This window comes from Zophobas morio, unplaced genomic scaffold, assembly GCF_036711695.1.
Source record: "Zophobas morio isolate AGI-343-1 ecotype UQ-CSIRO unplaced genomic scaffold, CSIRO_AGI_Zmor_V1 ptg000026l, whole genome shotgun sequence".
In the NCBI taxonomy this organism is placed as follows: Eukaryota; Metazoa; Arthropoda; class Insecta; order Coleoptera; family Tenebrionidae; genus Zophobas; species Zophobas morio.
In genome coordinates, this window is record NW_026972131.1 from 13,843,555 (window position 1) to 13,858,043 (window position 14,489).

A 14,489-nucleotide genomic window follows, 5' to 3' on the forward strand; every position below is an offset into this window, starting at 1 on the left:
AGATTGTTATTGTGGTTTTTTCAGTTTATTTTTTCACTTATAGTCGCTGTTTGGATATTCATTCAGTTATAACAATGCGGACGAAAGTGCAGCTGAAGTCGCCAAAGCTTCGAACGGAGAGGGTAATTTTGAGGTTATGTTTTACGTTTAATTTGTCTTTTGTAGGCCAGTAAACTGATAAATACAAATTCTAGTGCAAAAATTTGCGCTATTTGTATAGGCGTAGCTAAAACTAACTGGATTTATCGTCTTCTTTGCACTTGATGGTCGAAGTGGACAAATTTGAGGTTATGTAAGTAAGTGGTCGATTTTGAGTTCTAATATGTTTAATATCGAGCCTATTTACATATTAAACAGAAACAAATTAACGAAAGTAACCGTAACAGGTTTCCAAACCTTGGTTTAGCTTGAAATGACACTTGTTTCAAACATGTTGTTTAGAAGTATTGTCGTTGAGTGACATGTAACTGGCATAATAATAAAAACGTGCCATTTTTGTTAACTGATATTTTTTCATAAATGTCGCAGAATTATTAAATTTGTCTAATCACCCCCACCAATAATGTGATGACGTCACTTCAAATTTATGCATAGTAAATGGGTTTTAAATTGTATACAGTAACATAGTCCTACACATGTAGTTTATGACTCCGTGTTGAGTTTTTATCCAAAACGTCCAGTGTTTTGGAAAAAAAATCAAAATTATAAAACAATATTTTGCAATTTAATTTTGAATTTGCAAAATCGAATACTTTGAAATCTTGCAGATGTTTTAAAGTCATGATAAACCTGATACATTTTTTATTAAAATATATTTGCTTATCCCCTCTAAAAAATTTATGACGTCACCTCAAAATTTTGCAGAATAAATCCTATCTTAAATGTATAAAATATGATGAGTTTTATACTTGTGATTTATCACTGCATTAATATTTTTTAGATTTGGTTATACAGGGTGTCTCAAAAAAGTTAATGACGGATTCAATTTATTTTATTGAAGAAATCAAGAATAGCAAAACTGAATACTTTGAAATATTGTAGATGTTTTGAAGTTTTTGTAAGCATGCTAACTTTTTCGAAAATTTGATTAATCAAATATGCGCAAAATCAAAAATCGGGAAAACTGAAATTCAGTAATGCAAAAAACAGAAAATCGAAAAATACAAATCGTAAAAATCGAAAATCTAAAAATGGCTAATCAAAAAATCGAAAATTCAATGAATTAAATACCTAGGTCGATCGAAAAGTGGAAATTCACAAACCCCAAAAATCGAAAATTGAAAAACGGGAAAACCAAAAAATCGAAAAGTCAAAAATTTGTAATATTGAAAATTAAAAAAATCAAAAACAAAAATAAAAAAATCGGAAATTAAAATAATCAAAATATATAAAGTAAAAAAAATTGCAAAGCCTAAAAACTGAAACGAACAGAAAAATCAAAAAAGCAAAAAATTCGAAAAATCTAAAATCGAAAAAGTGGAAAATCGAAAATCTGAATAAAGAAACTTGGAAATTCTGAAAATTGGAAAATCGAAAACCAAAAAATCGGAAAGTAACAAAATTGAAGTCAAACAGTTGAGAATGGAAAAATTGAAAAACCGAAAATTCTAAAAATCGACAATGGACAAATTGAAAATCGCAAAATTTAAATTGAAAAATTGAAGATAGAAAAATCGATGAATTGAAAAATCGAAAATTCGACTACTCAAATTTTCTAAAAATCGAAAAATCATAAAACTGAAAAATCCAAAATTCTAATCATCGAAAGTCTGAAAACTGAAAATCGAAAATTCTGAAAAGCGGAAAATAGAATATCGAAAAATTTAAAAGAAAGAAAATTGAAGTCTAAAAACCGAAGAATGGAAAAATTAAAAATCAAAAATTCGAAAAATCAAAACCGAAAAATTCAAAGATTTAAAAAGAAAATCGAAAAATCAAAAATCTGAAAATTGAAACTCGAAAATTTGGAAAATCGAAAAGTAAAAAAATTGAAGTCTAAAAGCTGAAGAATGGAAAACTGAACAATCGAAAATTCGAAAATCAAATATCGAAAAATCGAAGATTTGATAAATCAGATATGCGGAAAACAGAAAATCTGAAAACACAATACTGGAAAATCAAAAATCTAAAAATGGAAAAACCGAAAATCGAAAGTTCATAATATTGAAAACTCTAAAAGTCGACAATGCAAAAATCAAAAAACTGGAAAAAAATAATCGAAAAATCGAAAAGTAAACAAATTGCAAAGCCTAAAAACTGACGAACAGAAAAATCGAAAAATCGTAAAATCAAAAAGTGGAAAATCGAAAACTGGAAATTGAAAAATCGAAGATTGGAATATCGAAAAATCGAAAATCGGAATATCGAGAATCGACAAATTAAAAAACGAAAATTCAAAAATCAAATAATCCGAAACTAAAATAATAGAAAAGTGGAAAAGTAAAAATTGCAAAGTCTCAAAACTGACGAACAGAACAATCGAAAAATAAAAAAAAATCGAAAAATATCTAAACATGGAAAATCGAAAAATCCAAAACCGAAAAATCGAAAACTCGAAAATTCGATGAAACAAATACTCGAAAAAACGAAAAGTAAAAAAATTGCAAGGCCTAAAAATTGAAAAATGAAAAAATCGAAAAAATGAAAATCGAAAAAACGACGATCGAAAAAAAATCAAAAAATCGAAAAGTGGAAAATCGGAAAGTCACAAAATTGAAATCTAAAAGCTGCAAATTGCAGAACCATAAAAACTGAAACAAACAGAAAAATCGAAAAACCACAAAAGCGGAAAAACGAAAATCGAAAAATCGCAAATCGAAAAATCGTAAAATCAGAAAATGAAAAATCGAATAATCGAAAGTTGAAAAATTGAAGGTCGAAAAATAAAACAACCGAAAAATTTTATGATTAATGAAAAATCGAAAAATCGAGAATAGAATAATTAAAAAACCGGAAAATTGAAAAATCGGAAATCGAAGAACTAAAAACGTAAAATCGAGAATTCAAAAATCAAAAAAATCGGAAAGTAAAATATGATCGAAAAATGCAAAAAAATTGCAAAGTCTAAAAACTGACGAACAGAAAAATAAAAAAATCTAAAAATGGAAAGACGAAAAATCGAAAATCGGAAGAATGGCAAATTAAAAAATCGAAACATGGAAAAATCAAAAAAACGAAAAATTAAAAAATCGAAAAACGAAAAAACTGAAAACTCAAAAAATCAAAATACCGCAAATTTGAAAATATATCTCAATTGTAATGATTTTTTTTCCCAGAGACTTAAACATGTTTAATGGTAAATTTTTGTAGGAAAATTTGGATTTTGCTCGATGTTCGATGTTATTAGAGCAGGACAGGTTTTTTTTTTCTAACTAATTGACAAGATTTCAAAGTATTCAGTTTTGCAATTCTTGATTTCTTCAATAAAATAAATTGACTCAGTCATTTTTTTTTTTTGAGTCACCCTGTATGTATAAACAAATCCAAAAAATATTAATGGAATGGTAAATCACAAGTATAGACTCTTCATATTCTGAACATTTTAGATAGGGTATTTATAAAATTAAAACTAATTCAGGGTAAGAATTTGGTCAACACGTAAATTTCGTAGTAGTTTGAGCCTACCTACAAATTCTGCCCTTGGACGATTTGGACCGCCTCCTTCGGTGACGACCGGCAAAAATGATCCGCCCATAGGCTCAAAACATTTGCGTGCGATTGTACGAAAAGTAGCTTTTTCCCTCAAGAGTAGAAAGAAACGCGAATGGGAAAAATGCACTTTTGTCACGTTTCATCCAAGCAAAACCAAAAGTTGTAAACAATGGCAGTTACACTTGCCCCCTTTCCGCCCATTTTAATTAATCTCACTAATGGAGAAAGTGTACTTTCCTCACTCGATAAGGGAACATAAAACTCTTGCTTCTCTCTTCAAAATTCAAGATAATTGGAAAAAAGTTTGCGATCATCTGTGAAAAACAACAATAACGAGAGATCTAATTGGACCCTTGCGGCATTCCGGAGCCAACAGTCGCACGAAAACACAAACAACAAATGCTTGTAGTATGCAACAAAGTATGTAAATAGTTTGGATTTTGTAATTAGCACCTAGTGGCAACGTTTTTGTTATTTTAAAGAAAGGAGAGTAAAAGTAGAGTAGGTCTGCGCTGCCTTGTGCAGTCTCAAGTACAACCCAATTTAAAAATAACTTTTTCTTGTTCGTAAACCTTCCAAACGTCGTCGATATTCTTTTTGGTGTCGGTTTTTGCGTTATTGCACTTGCAATGTTCGCGTGTAATCGATCGCAAGCTCCTGCAGCCAGCAGTAGAGTCGCGTTCCGAGTTCGACCCAGTAATAAATATGTATCCAGGCGAGAGCGATAGTTTCGAATCCAGCGAAAGAGACAGAGACGGAGATAGAGAGAGCGAAACGCATGGCACAGTGCAGGCCGCCTCGTTTATTTACACTAACCTTGGATTGATGCATTGCCCTGCATAGTCGTGTTTACTTCAGTCTGGCTGCAAAATACATTTACACATGGATAACGTCTACAAATAAATACGGGCAGAGCGTTCGCCAGTTCTTCACCAAACCGAAAACAAAGATATAAAAAAGCCGGCTCTCCGTCACCTCTTAATTTGGGCCATTCAAGCTCGGAAATTGCCCGCCCTTCCTTCCTCCGGCCGGGATTAGCAATTAGGACGTCATTTATTCTGGTTCGAGGACGCGCCATCGGAACGCCGAAGCGCTGCGTGTCCTTGAGACCATGTGCATGCAGGCTTTCGAGGGCATATCCATCGGGCCTCGGATGCAGCGGCAGGAGTCTGGTGTGAGTGCGTGCGTAACACAGTCGATGCAATTGAAACACCAACTACATCCAGTCCATGTTGTCGGTAATTGCACGACATATTTATGGTCGTGTTTTTATGTCGTCGGTCTCAATTGATGTTATTTATCTACGAGTGTGTTTGTGTTTGTATGTCGCGTTGGATGTGCATCGGATTACTTAAATGAATGAATCGTTTGTTTATATTCCACGACGGTGCTGCACGTTCTAGTAAGTAACAATCGGAACTAGTTCTCGAAATCGACGAAAAGTATAGCCAGCCGCTGCAGTTGCGTGGGTTCGTACTACGGAAGCGGAGTTTTTGCCGCTCGGTTCGCACTATGTACATTTAATTTATGCGCGCCGATAAAGCAACCTAGATTTTAGTAATTGGCGAACGGTGTGTGAAAATCAAAGGCCAAAGTAACGTGCTTTCGCAAGGAATTTCGAGTATGTGGAGGTTTTAATTAACGCGTTGGAGGGCTGCGGCTGTTGAGTAACGCCCTAGATGAAGCTGAGACTGTTCTTAATATTCTAAGTGGACGGACAGCTGACGATTACAAGATTAAGTGAACAGGCGCTTTACGGGCCCGTCGTTAAATTTACCAGGCGGTAGGGCACAGTCTAAGCTATTAAAAGTGCATTCTTTGACTTTAATTATAATATGGAACTAACAGAATACAAGGAATTTTTAGATTTTACAAATTTATGATGATTTATTCAATATATTATATTTATAAAAAGGTTTCGACAAGAATGCCCCTGAGGAACATTCGCTATAACACGCAAGGTATTTTTTGTATAATAAAAACATCCTGGACTGCTGGTGAACATCCTCAGGAACAGATGTCGTATATTAAACGCGCTCTACCTCACTGTAGTAAATTATCAATAAATGATTAGCATTTACAAGCTACTTGGCAATCCAGGCATATTAATTTTAGCTCATAGGGGTCAAAAAAATTCTCAAAGTTAAATTTGATAATTTTCCGAGGCTGTATTTGTTCGATTGTGCTTTAGGGATTAGGGAAGTTCTGTCGAAATAACTTTGGAATAAAAGGAAGTATACTAATCGAGTCCGGACCGACTCTCTACTTTTACGTTTTCTGTTGTTTGTCTGTCTGTCTGTCCGTCTGTCCGTTACTCTGGATTTTTATTAGACATATAGTCTCCGAAACTACTGGACCCTTTGTTGTCAAATTATAAAGGGTTTAAATATGCACAGTTTTATCCACTTTTTTTCTGTTATAATTTACAATCAGATGTTTTTCCTAATTTTCCGGTGTTCACAAAATCGAAAATCGCAAAATCAAATTTTATAATTTTATAAAGAAACAAAAAACGTTTTCGTCAATTAGGATAAGTTCCAGGTAATCTTCATGTTTTACATGATAATTTCTTGTAGAGAAATAAGGATTTTAAGCTCCACCCTCTTGGCTCACGATGAATAAAGAAAGTCATCACAATCAAGATGGGGTGGGCGGGCGGGGCTTATATTTTGCCTTTTTTTTTCGTAATATTCGCAGTCTTCTTTTAGCAACAAGAAACTTAAAACGTGTTTAAAACAAGAAATATGGATTTTGTAATTACGCTCCGCCCCACAGTCTGACAACGAATGGAAAATTCATCACGATTGAGGTCCAGAAGGATGGGTGGGGCTTTTTTTTACTCAATAGATATAGTTTTCTCTGAGCAATACCATCACTGAACAACATGATTCAAATAGTAATTCTTGTAGAAACATATGATATTTTGCAATTCAGCTCCAGCCCTCATCTTACGACGAATAAAAAAAATCATCCGAATTGCGATAGGGTGGGTGGGCGGGGCTTATATTTTGCTTTTTTTACAATATACATATGCATCTTTTCACAACAAGATACTTAAAACATGGTTAAAATGGTACATTTTTGCAAGGAAAAATGGATATTTCCTTATACAAATCTTCCATTTTGGACATGTTTTAGGTTTCATCTTGTGAAAAGAAGTCTACACATGCTAAAACAAAAAGGCAAAATCTAAGCCCGCCCACCCGCCCTCGCTCAATTGTGATGATTCTTTTTTATTCGCCGTGAACCAAAGGGGCGAAGATTAATTGCAAAATACTTATTTCTTTACAAGTAATTAAAAACATGTATATTAAGAAAAAAAAAAACAAAATATAAACCCCACCCACCCACCCTATCGCAATTGTAATGATTTTTTTTATTCCTAGACACTTAAACACGTTTAAAGTGATAAATTTTGGTAGGAAAATTTGGATTTTGCAATTAGGCTCCGCCCCTCGGCTTACGACGAATCAAAAGAAAATCATAAGAATTGAGACAGGGTGGGTGGGCGGGGCTTATATTTTGCCTTTTTTTTCGTAATATTCGTAGTCTTCTTTTAGCAACAAGAAACTTAAAACGTGTTTAAAACAAGAAATACGGATTTTTTAATTACGCTCCGCCCCAGTCTGACAACGAATGGAAAATTTCATCACTATTGAGATCCAAACAGATGGGTGGGGCTTATTTTTTTTTACTCAATAGGTACAGTTTTCTCTGAGCAATACCGTCACTGAACAACATGATCCACATGGTAATTTCTCGTAGAAAAATAAAAATTTTACAATTAAGCTCCAGCTCTCGGCTTACGACGAATAAAAAAAATCATCCGAATTGCGATAGGGCGGGTGGGCGGGGCTTATATTTTGCTTTTTTTTCTTAATATACATATCCATCTTTTCACAACAAGACACTTAGAACATGGTTAAAATGGTACATTTTTGCAAGGAAATATGGATTTTTAAGTTTCATGTTGTGAAAAGAAGTTTACACATACTAAAACAAAAAGGCAAAATGTAAGCCCGCCCACCCGCCCTCGCTCAATTGTGATGATTTTTTTAATCGCCGTGTACCAAAGGGGCGAAGCTTAACTGCAAAATACTTCTTTCCTTACAAGCAATTAAAAACATGTTTTTGGGTATCGTGTTGCTCAAAGAATATTATGTATATTAAGAAAAAAGGCAAAATATAAACCCCACCCACCCACCCTATCGCAATTGTAATGATTTTTTTATTCCCAGACACTTAAACACGTTTAAAATGATACATTTTCGTAGGACAATTTGGATTTTGCAGTTAGGCTCCGCCCCTCGGCTTACGACGAATGAAAAAAAAAATCATAAGAATTGAGATAGGGCGGGTGGGCGGGGCTTATATTTTACTTTTTTTTTCTTAACATACATAACCATCTTTTCACAACAAGAAACTTAAAACATGGTACATTTTTACAAGGAAATATGGATTTTACAATTATGGAGCTGAGCCCAATTGCAAAATGGATATTTCCTTATACAAATTTTCCATTTTGGACATGTTTTAAGTTTTTTATTGTGAAAAGAAGTCTACACATATTTAAATAAAAAGGCAAAATGTATGCCCGCCCACCCACCCTATCTCGATTGTGATGATTTTTTTTATTCGTCGTGAACCAAGTGGGCGGAGCTTAACTGCAAAATACTTATTTCTTTACAACAAATTAAAAACATGTTTTTGAGTATCGTGTTGTTCAAAGAATACTATGTATATTAAGAAAAAAAAGGCAAAATATAAACCCCGCCCACCCACCCTATTTCAATTGTAATGATTTTTATATTCCTAGACACTTAAACACGTCTAAAATGGTAAATTTTTGTAGGAAAATTTGAATTTTGCAATTTGGCACCGCCCCTAGGTCTGGCAACGAATGAAAACCTCATTACTACATATTTAGATCAGGGCAGGTATGGGTGGGGCTTCATCTTTAGCTTTAATTTATATGTATAGGATTCTTTGACCAACGAGATACTCAAAACATGTTTTTAGAGAAAAATACTGATTTTGCAATTAAGCTCCGCCCCCTTGACTAACGACGAATAAAGAAAAAGCGTTACAATAGAGACAGGGTGGGTGGGCGGGGTTTACATTTTGCCTTTTTTTCTTAATAGTCGTAGTCTTCTTTTAGCAACAAGAAACTGAAAACGTGTTTAAAACAGGAAATATGGATTTTGTAATTACGCTCCGCCCCTCAGTCCGACAACGAATGGAAAATTTTTCACAATTGAGATCCAGACGGATGGGTGGGGCTTATTTATTTGTAATTTTTTTTACTCAATAGGAATAGTTTTCTCTGAGCAACACCATCATTGAAGAACATGTTTCACATGGTAATATCTCCTAGAAAAATAAAGATTTTACAATTTAACTCCAGCCCTCGGCTTACGACGAATTAAAAAAGTCATCCGGATTGCGATAGGGCGGGTGGGCGGGGCTTATTTTTTCTTAATATACATAGCCATCTTTTCACAACAAGACACTTAAAACATGGTTAAAATGGTACATTTTTGCAAGAAAATATGGATTTTGCAATTATGGGGCGGAGCCTAATTTCAAAATCGATATTCCCTTATACAAATTTTCCATTTTAAACATGTTTTTGAGTATCGTGTTTCTTAAAGAATACTATGTACATTAAGAAAAGAAAGGCAAAATATATACCCCGCCCACCCACCCTCGCTCAATTGTAATCATTTTTTTTTATTCCTAGACACTTAAACACGTTTAAAATAGTAAATATTTGTAGGAAAATTCGGATTTTGAAATTAGGCTGCGCCCCTCGGCTTACGACGAATGAAAAAAATCATCAGAATTGAGATAGGGCGGGTGGGCGGGGCTTATATCTTGCTTTTTTTTTTTCTTAACATACATAACCATCTTTTCACAACAAGAAACTTAAAACATGGTACATTTTTACAAGGAAATATGGATTTTGCAATTATGGGGCGGAGCCCAATTGCAAAATGGATATTTCCTTATACAAATTTTCCATTTTAGACATGTTTTAAGTTTCTTATTGTGAAAAGAAGTCTACACATATTAAAATAAAAAGGTAGAATGTAAGTAAGCCCGCCCACCCACCCTATCTCAATTGTGATGATTTTTTTTTTTATTTGTCGTGAACCAACTGGGCGGAGCTTAACTGCAAAATACTTATTTGTTTACAAGAAATTAAAAACATGTTTTTGAGTATCGTGTTGCTCAAAGAATACTATGTCTATTAAGAAAAAAAGGCAAAATATAAACCCCGCCCACCCACCCTATCTCAATTGTAATGATTTTTTTATTCCTAGACACTTAAACACGTTTAAAATGGTAAATTTTTGTAGGAAAATTTGGATTTTGCAATTATATATATTATTATAATTAATTTCAAAATCGATATTCCCTTATACAACTTTTCCATTTTAAACATGTTTTTGAGTATCGTGTTTCTTAAAGAATACTATGTACATTAAGAAAAGAAAGTCAAAATATATACCCCGCCCACCCACCCTATCGCAATTGTAATAATTTTTTTTATTCCTAGACACTTAAACAGGTTCAAAATGATAATTTTTTGTAGGAAAATTTGGATTTTTCAATTAGGCTCCGCCCCTCGACTTACGACGAATGAAAAAAAAATCATCAGAATTGAGATAGGGCGGGTGGGCGGGGCTTATATTTTGCTTTTTTTTCTTAATATAAATAGCCATCTTTTCACAAGAAACTTAAAACATGTTTAAAATGGTACATTTTTACAAGGAAATTCGGATTTTGCAATTATGGGGCGGAGCCCAATTGCAAAATGGATATTTCCTTATACAAATTTTCCATTTTGGACATGTTTTAAGTTTTTTATTGTGAAAAGAAGTCTACACATATTTAAATAAAAAGGCAAAATGTATGCCCGCCCACCCACCCTATCTCGATTGTGATGATTTTTTTATTCGTCGTGAACCAAGTGGGCGGAGCTCAACTGCAAAATACTGATTTCTTTACAATAAATTAAAAGCATGTTTTTGAGTATCGTGTTGCTCAAAGAATACTATGTCTATTAAGAAAAAAAGGCAAAATATAAAACCCCGCCCACCCACCCTATCTCAATTGTAATGATTTTTTTTTTATTCCTAGACACTTAAATACGTCTAAAATGGTAAATTTTTGTAGGAAAATTTGGATTTTGCAATTAGGCTCCGCCCCTAGGCTTGGCAACGTATCAAAACTTCATTACTACATGTTTAGATCAGGGCAGGTATGGGTGGGGCTTCATCTTTGGCTTTAATTTATATGCATAGGATTCTTTGACCAACGAAATACTCAAAACATGTTGTTAGAGAAAAACACTGATTGTGCAATTAAGCTCCGCCCCCCTTGACTAACGACGAATAAAGAAAAAGCGTTACAATAGAGACAGGGTGGGTGGGTGGGGCTTATGTTTTGCATTTTTTTTTCTTAATATATATTGTTTTTTCTCCATAACAAGAAACTGAAAACACTTCTCTAAAAATGTACCCTTTTAAACATGTTTGCATTTCTTGTCGTGACAAGAAAAGTACGTACATATATTAAGAAACAAAATAAAAAGCCAAAATACAAACCCCGCCCATCTGTCCCCACAATTGTGATTACGTTTTTATTCGTTGTTAGTCGATGGGCGGAGGCAAAAAATCCAAAAAATAAGCCCCACCCACCCGCCCCAATCTCAATTGTGTTAAATTTTTCATTCGTTGTCGACTTTCGACCAACTTTTTTACATTTTGAAACATGTAAAGTAACAAATTTCTCCAAGTTCTGTTTAATGGACTTTGTGAAGGAACAAAAAACTTGTTGTGGTGCATTTTTCTCTGGTGTTTGCAGAACTTCCAAGGTTCCGACCCGGATCATTGATAAAGCAAATAAATAAAACGGGGCCAATATGGAGCCCGGTCGAACTCGTAAATTTACGTAGATGTTTACGCGCTACATATTGTTGTTTTTTAGCAAATAGGCACCGCAGATCACTACCTTGGATACCATAGGCCCTCAATCTTGAAGTAAAACAGTGAATTCGACAGGAAATAGCACTGGCCAGTCTTCCATAAAAGTCGTGGTAAAATGATGGCGTGCAGGGATCCCGGAAAAAACTAACTGCCGGTTTATTCTGTATTATTTCTCAAATGTGTTTAACGAGTTTGAGAAAGGAAAGATCAAACTGTGTTTGTATAGGAATATTTTTTGTAATAATAGTGATAATAGTGTCCAAAGTTTCACAAAAAGTTCCGAAATTTTTTCGTTCTTCGAGAAAATTGTGGTGCTATATAACCTTTGTTAGATCCTTCTTCTTTCAAGATTTTTAAACACATCTAAGAAATTCCATGAAATGACAGAGTAATCAGATTTTTATATAGTCATCATTTTACCAGTGAATCTTGTGGGACGGCTTTCTTGTCTTCAGCATAGCAACAGCATTAATAAACCAAATATATATTATTTTTGAGCCGAATTTCTTTGTTCTGTGTGTATATTTTTTCCAAATAGCAGTAACAATGCGTGTTTTCAGAGCCAAGTTCTTGCAAAAAATCCGCTCGTTGCGTTGTTAATTGCCCCTTAATTCCATTTCTCGTTTCTTGTGGCTGGCTGGGAATCTTTGACCTATGCAAGGAGCAACCGCAGCGAATGCACAAATGCACCGCCGGTTTAGAATCAAGGCCATCTTCATTTACTAAAGTGGCTGCTGTTGCTACTGCGTTCAAAAACACCGCGTCTAGCCGGTCTCGCCCCCTTAATCACTGCTACGCTCGGGTCCAACAAGGAGAGCCTTAAATAAACAGTTTACTAGTGATTGTCTGTCGGAGAAATTGCATTGTTTACAAGCAATAACATCCGCAAGTGCCGCTTGGCCAATTTTTCCACGTTTTGTTTGCTAGACACAAAAAGACACGTGTAATCATCACCACCTGTGCAATATCGGGTGTATTAAAACTGAACTGCGAGCGCGAAGACCCCACGCCTGGTAATTTATTAATTCAGCCTCGGTGAAGAGCAAGTCGGCCATCGCAATTAGTGTTAATGAAAGTTAAAAACGGACAAGGCCGGTGTGTTAGTGGAGACAACCAGTCTAGAAATAGAGCAAAAAGCAGTCAATTAGCGGCGTAATGTATCAATGTTGCAATGACATTATAACTTGTCTCGTAATCGATACCCCCATGGTGGTGCCCCTATCCCGTTGACGTCATCTGCTTAACCGCAGACCTTGTCGATGTTCGTTACTTGGTCTGATGGGTATTCGTCCGAAGTACCTTTGCATGGTTCGCGTTATGCCGGGATGACGTAACGTCTGTTTGGTAATTGTAGGAGTGTTCAATGCGCCGCAATGACCCAGTGTATTGAAGCCGCACAAACGCGATGTAGATGGATGACCTCAGAGAATTGGCATAGGTCATGATTATCGTATATGAACGCGCCCTCTTCACCCACTGAAGCCGTAATGGTCGATTGGACTTGACCATGGAAACCGAAATTGAAATTACAGAGCTTTTTCAAATTTTAGTTCGTGTGTTTACCAAGAAAACATCAGATAGAGCAAATCAGCTAAAGCGAGGATGATTTAGAACTTGTTTTCCTCTAAACTTAAAGGCAACAACTTTATAGTTAATAGTTGTTATCGGAAGCGTCAGCCCTTTCAGACGACTCCGCCAAAAATGAATTTGCTCAACTCCGAAACATGTTTGAAATAGTTTGAGTTATATCAGGAATTATTCAACAAGTGATTAAGTTGAAACATTACATTTCAACAGGGAGTTTCTTACCAAATTTTGGATAAGCGTTGTTACGTCAATAGTTAATTTCGCTTTCGCTCATACTTGTAACGCACTGAATCTTCGGGCTCGATATCCATTACAATAAAAAAAAAACTCAAATTCAACGAGGATGTAAACACTCCTGGCACAAATATAAAAGTGATGGTTACTCGTTTCGCATAGAAAAATACTTTAGTTCCAGTCATTAACCTGTAATTACCTGCCTAGAATGATTTACGACGCTCGCCTGCGGCTCGCGTCCCAAAATTCGTCCTCATGACTAATCGCGATAATAATACCCTTGTGGAATAATCACGATTTTATCTATAATGCTAACACGAGCTGATAATATCGATGGTCTGGCATTTTAAAATTCTACGATTTTCAACCGGTTGTTTGTGTTTGGTGTTTGCCTCAAATTTAGAATAATTTCTCTTGATTATCGTTGAGGTTATGTAAGTAAGTCGGTAACGCATAAATGTCAAAGTTGATCGCGTCCTAGTATTAGATAATATGTTCTTGAAAGTGGATTTTTTTATTTTGTAGTCGTGTTTTCGTTTGTGTGTTGATTCTATTTTTATTACTTTATTACGAGCATAAGCTAAGGAAGTATTGTAATCGAGTCCACCGGGTGATTAGCTACTTTAATTTTCTCGACGTGTTGTGACCCCAAGAGTACGAAAAATTGGTCTCGTCTGTCCGGCTGGGTTTTAAATTGTATAAAATAACATGTTCTTACACGTGTAGTTTATGAATCCGTTTTGAGTTTTACCGAGACATCAAGATTTTGAGAAAAAAAAATCAAAATTGTATTTCAACGTTTTGCAATTTAATTTTGAAACTGCAAAACCGATTACTCTGAAATCTTATAAATATTTTAATCCTTGTTTTTGTTCTTTTTTTTTAATATATCTTTTTCTTTTAACAACAAGATAGTTAACATGTTTTCAGTTTCTTATTGGGAAAAAAACTTTGCTTATTAAGAAAAACTGGACAAGATATAAGCCCCGCCCACCCACCCCTTCTCAATTGGTGATGAATTTTTTA

At 34.7% G+C, this 14,489-nt stretch overlaps 1 protein-coding gene across 2 annotated transcripts in view; it reads left to right on the forward strand.

Moving 5' to 3' along the window:
* Positions 1 to 14,489, forward strand: part of LOC135136509 (ecdysone receptor-like) — a 168,774-nt gene that overhangs the window by 73,411 nt on the left and 80,874 nt on the right. The gene's annotated exons all lie outside the window — the stretch shown is intronic.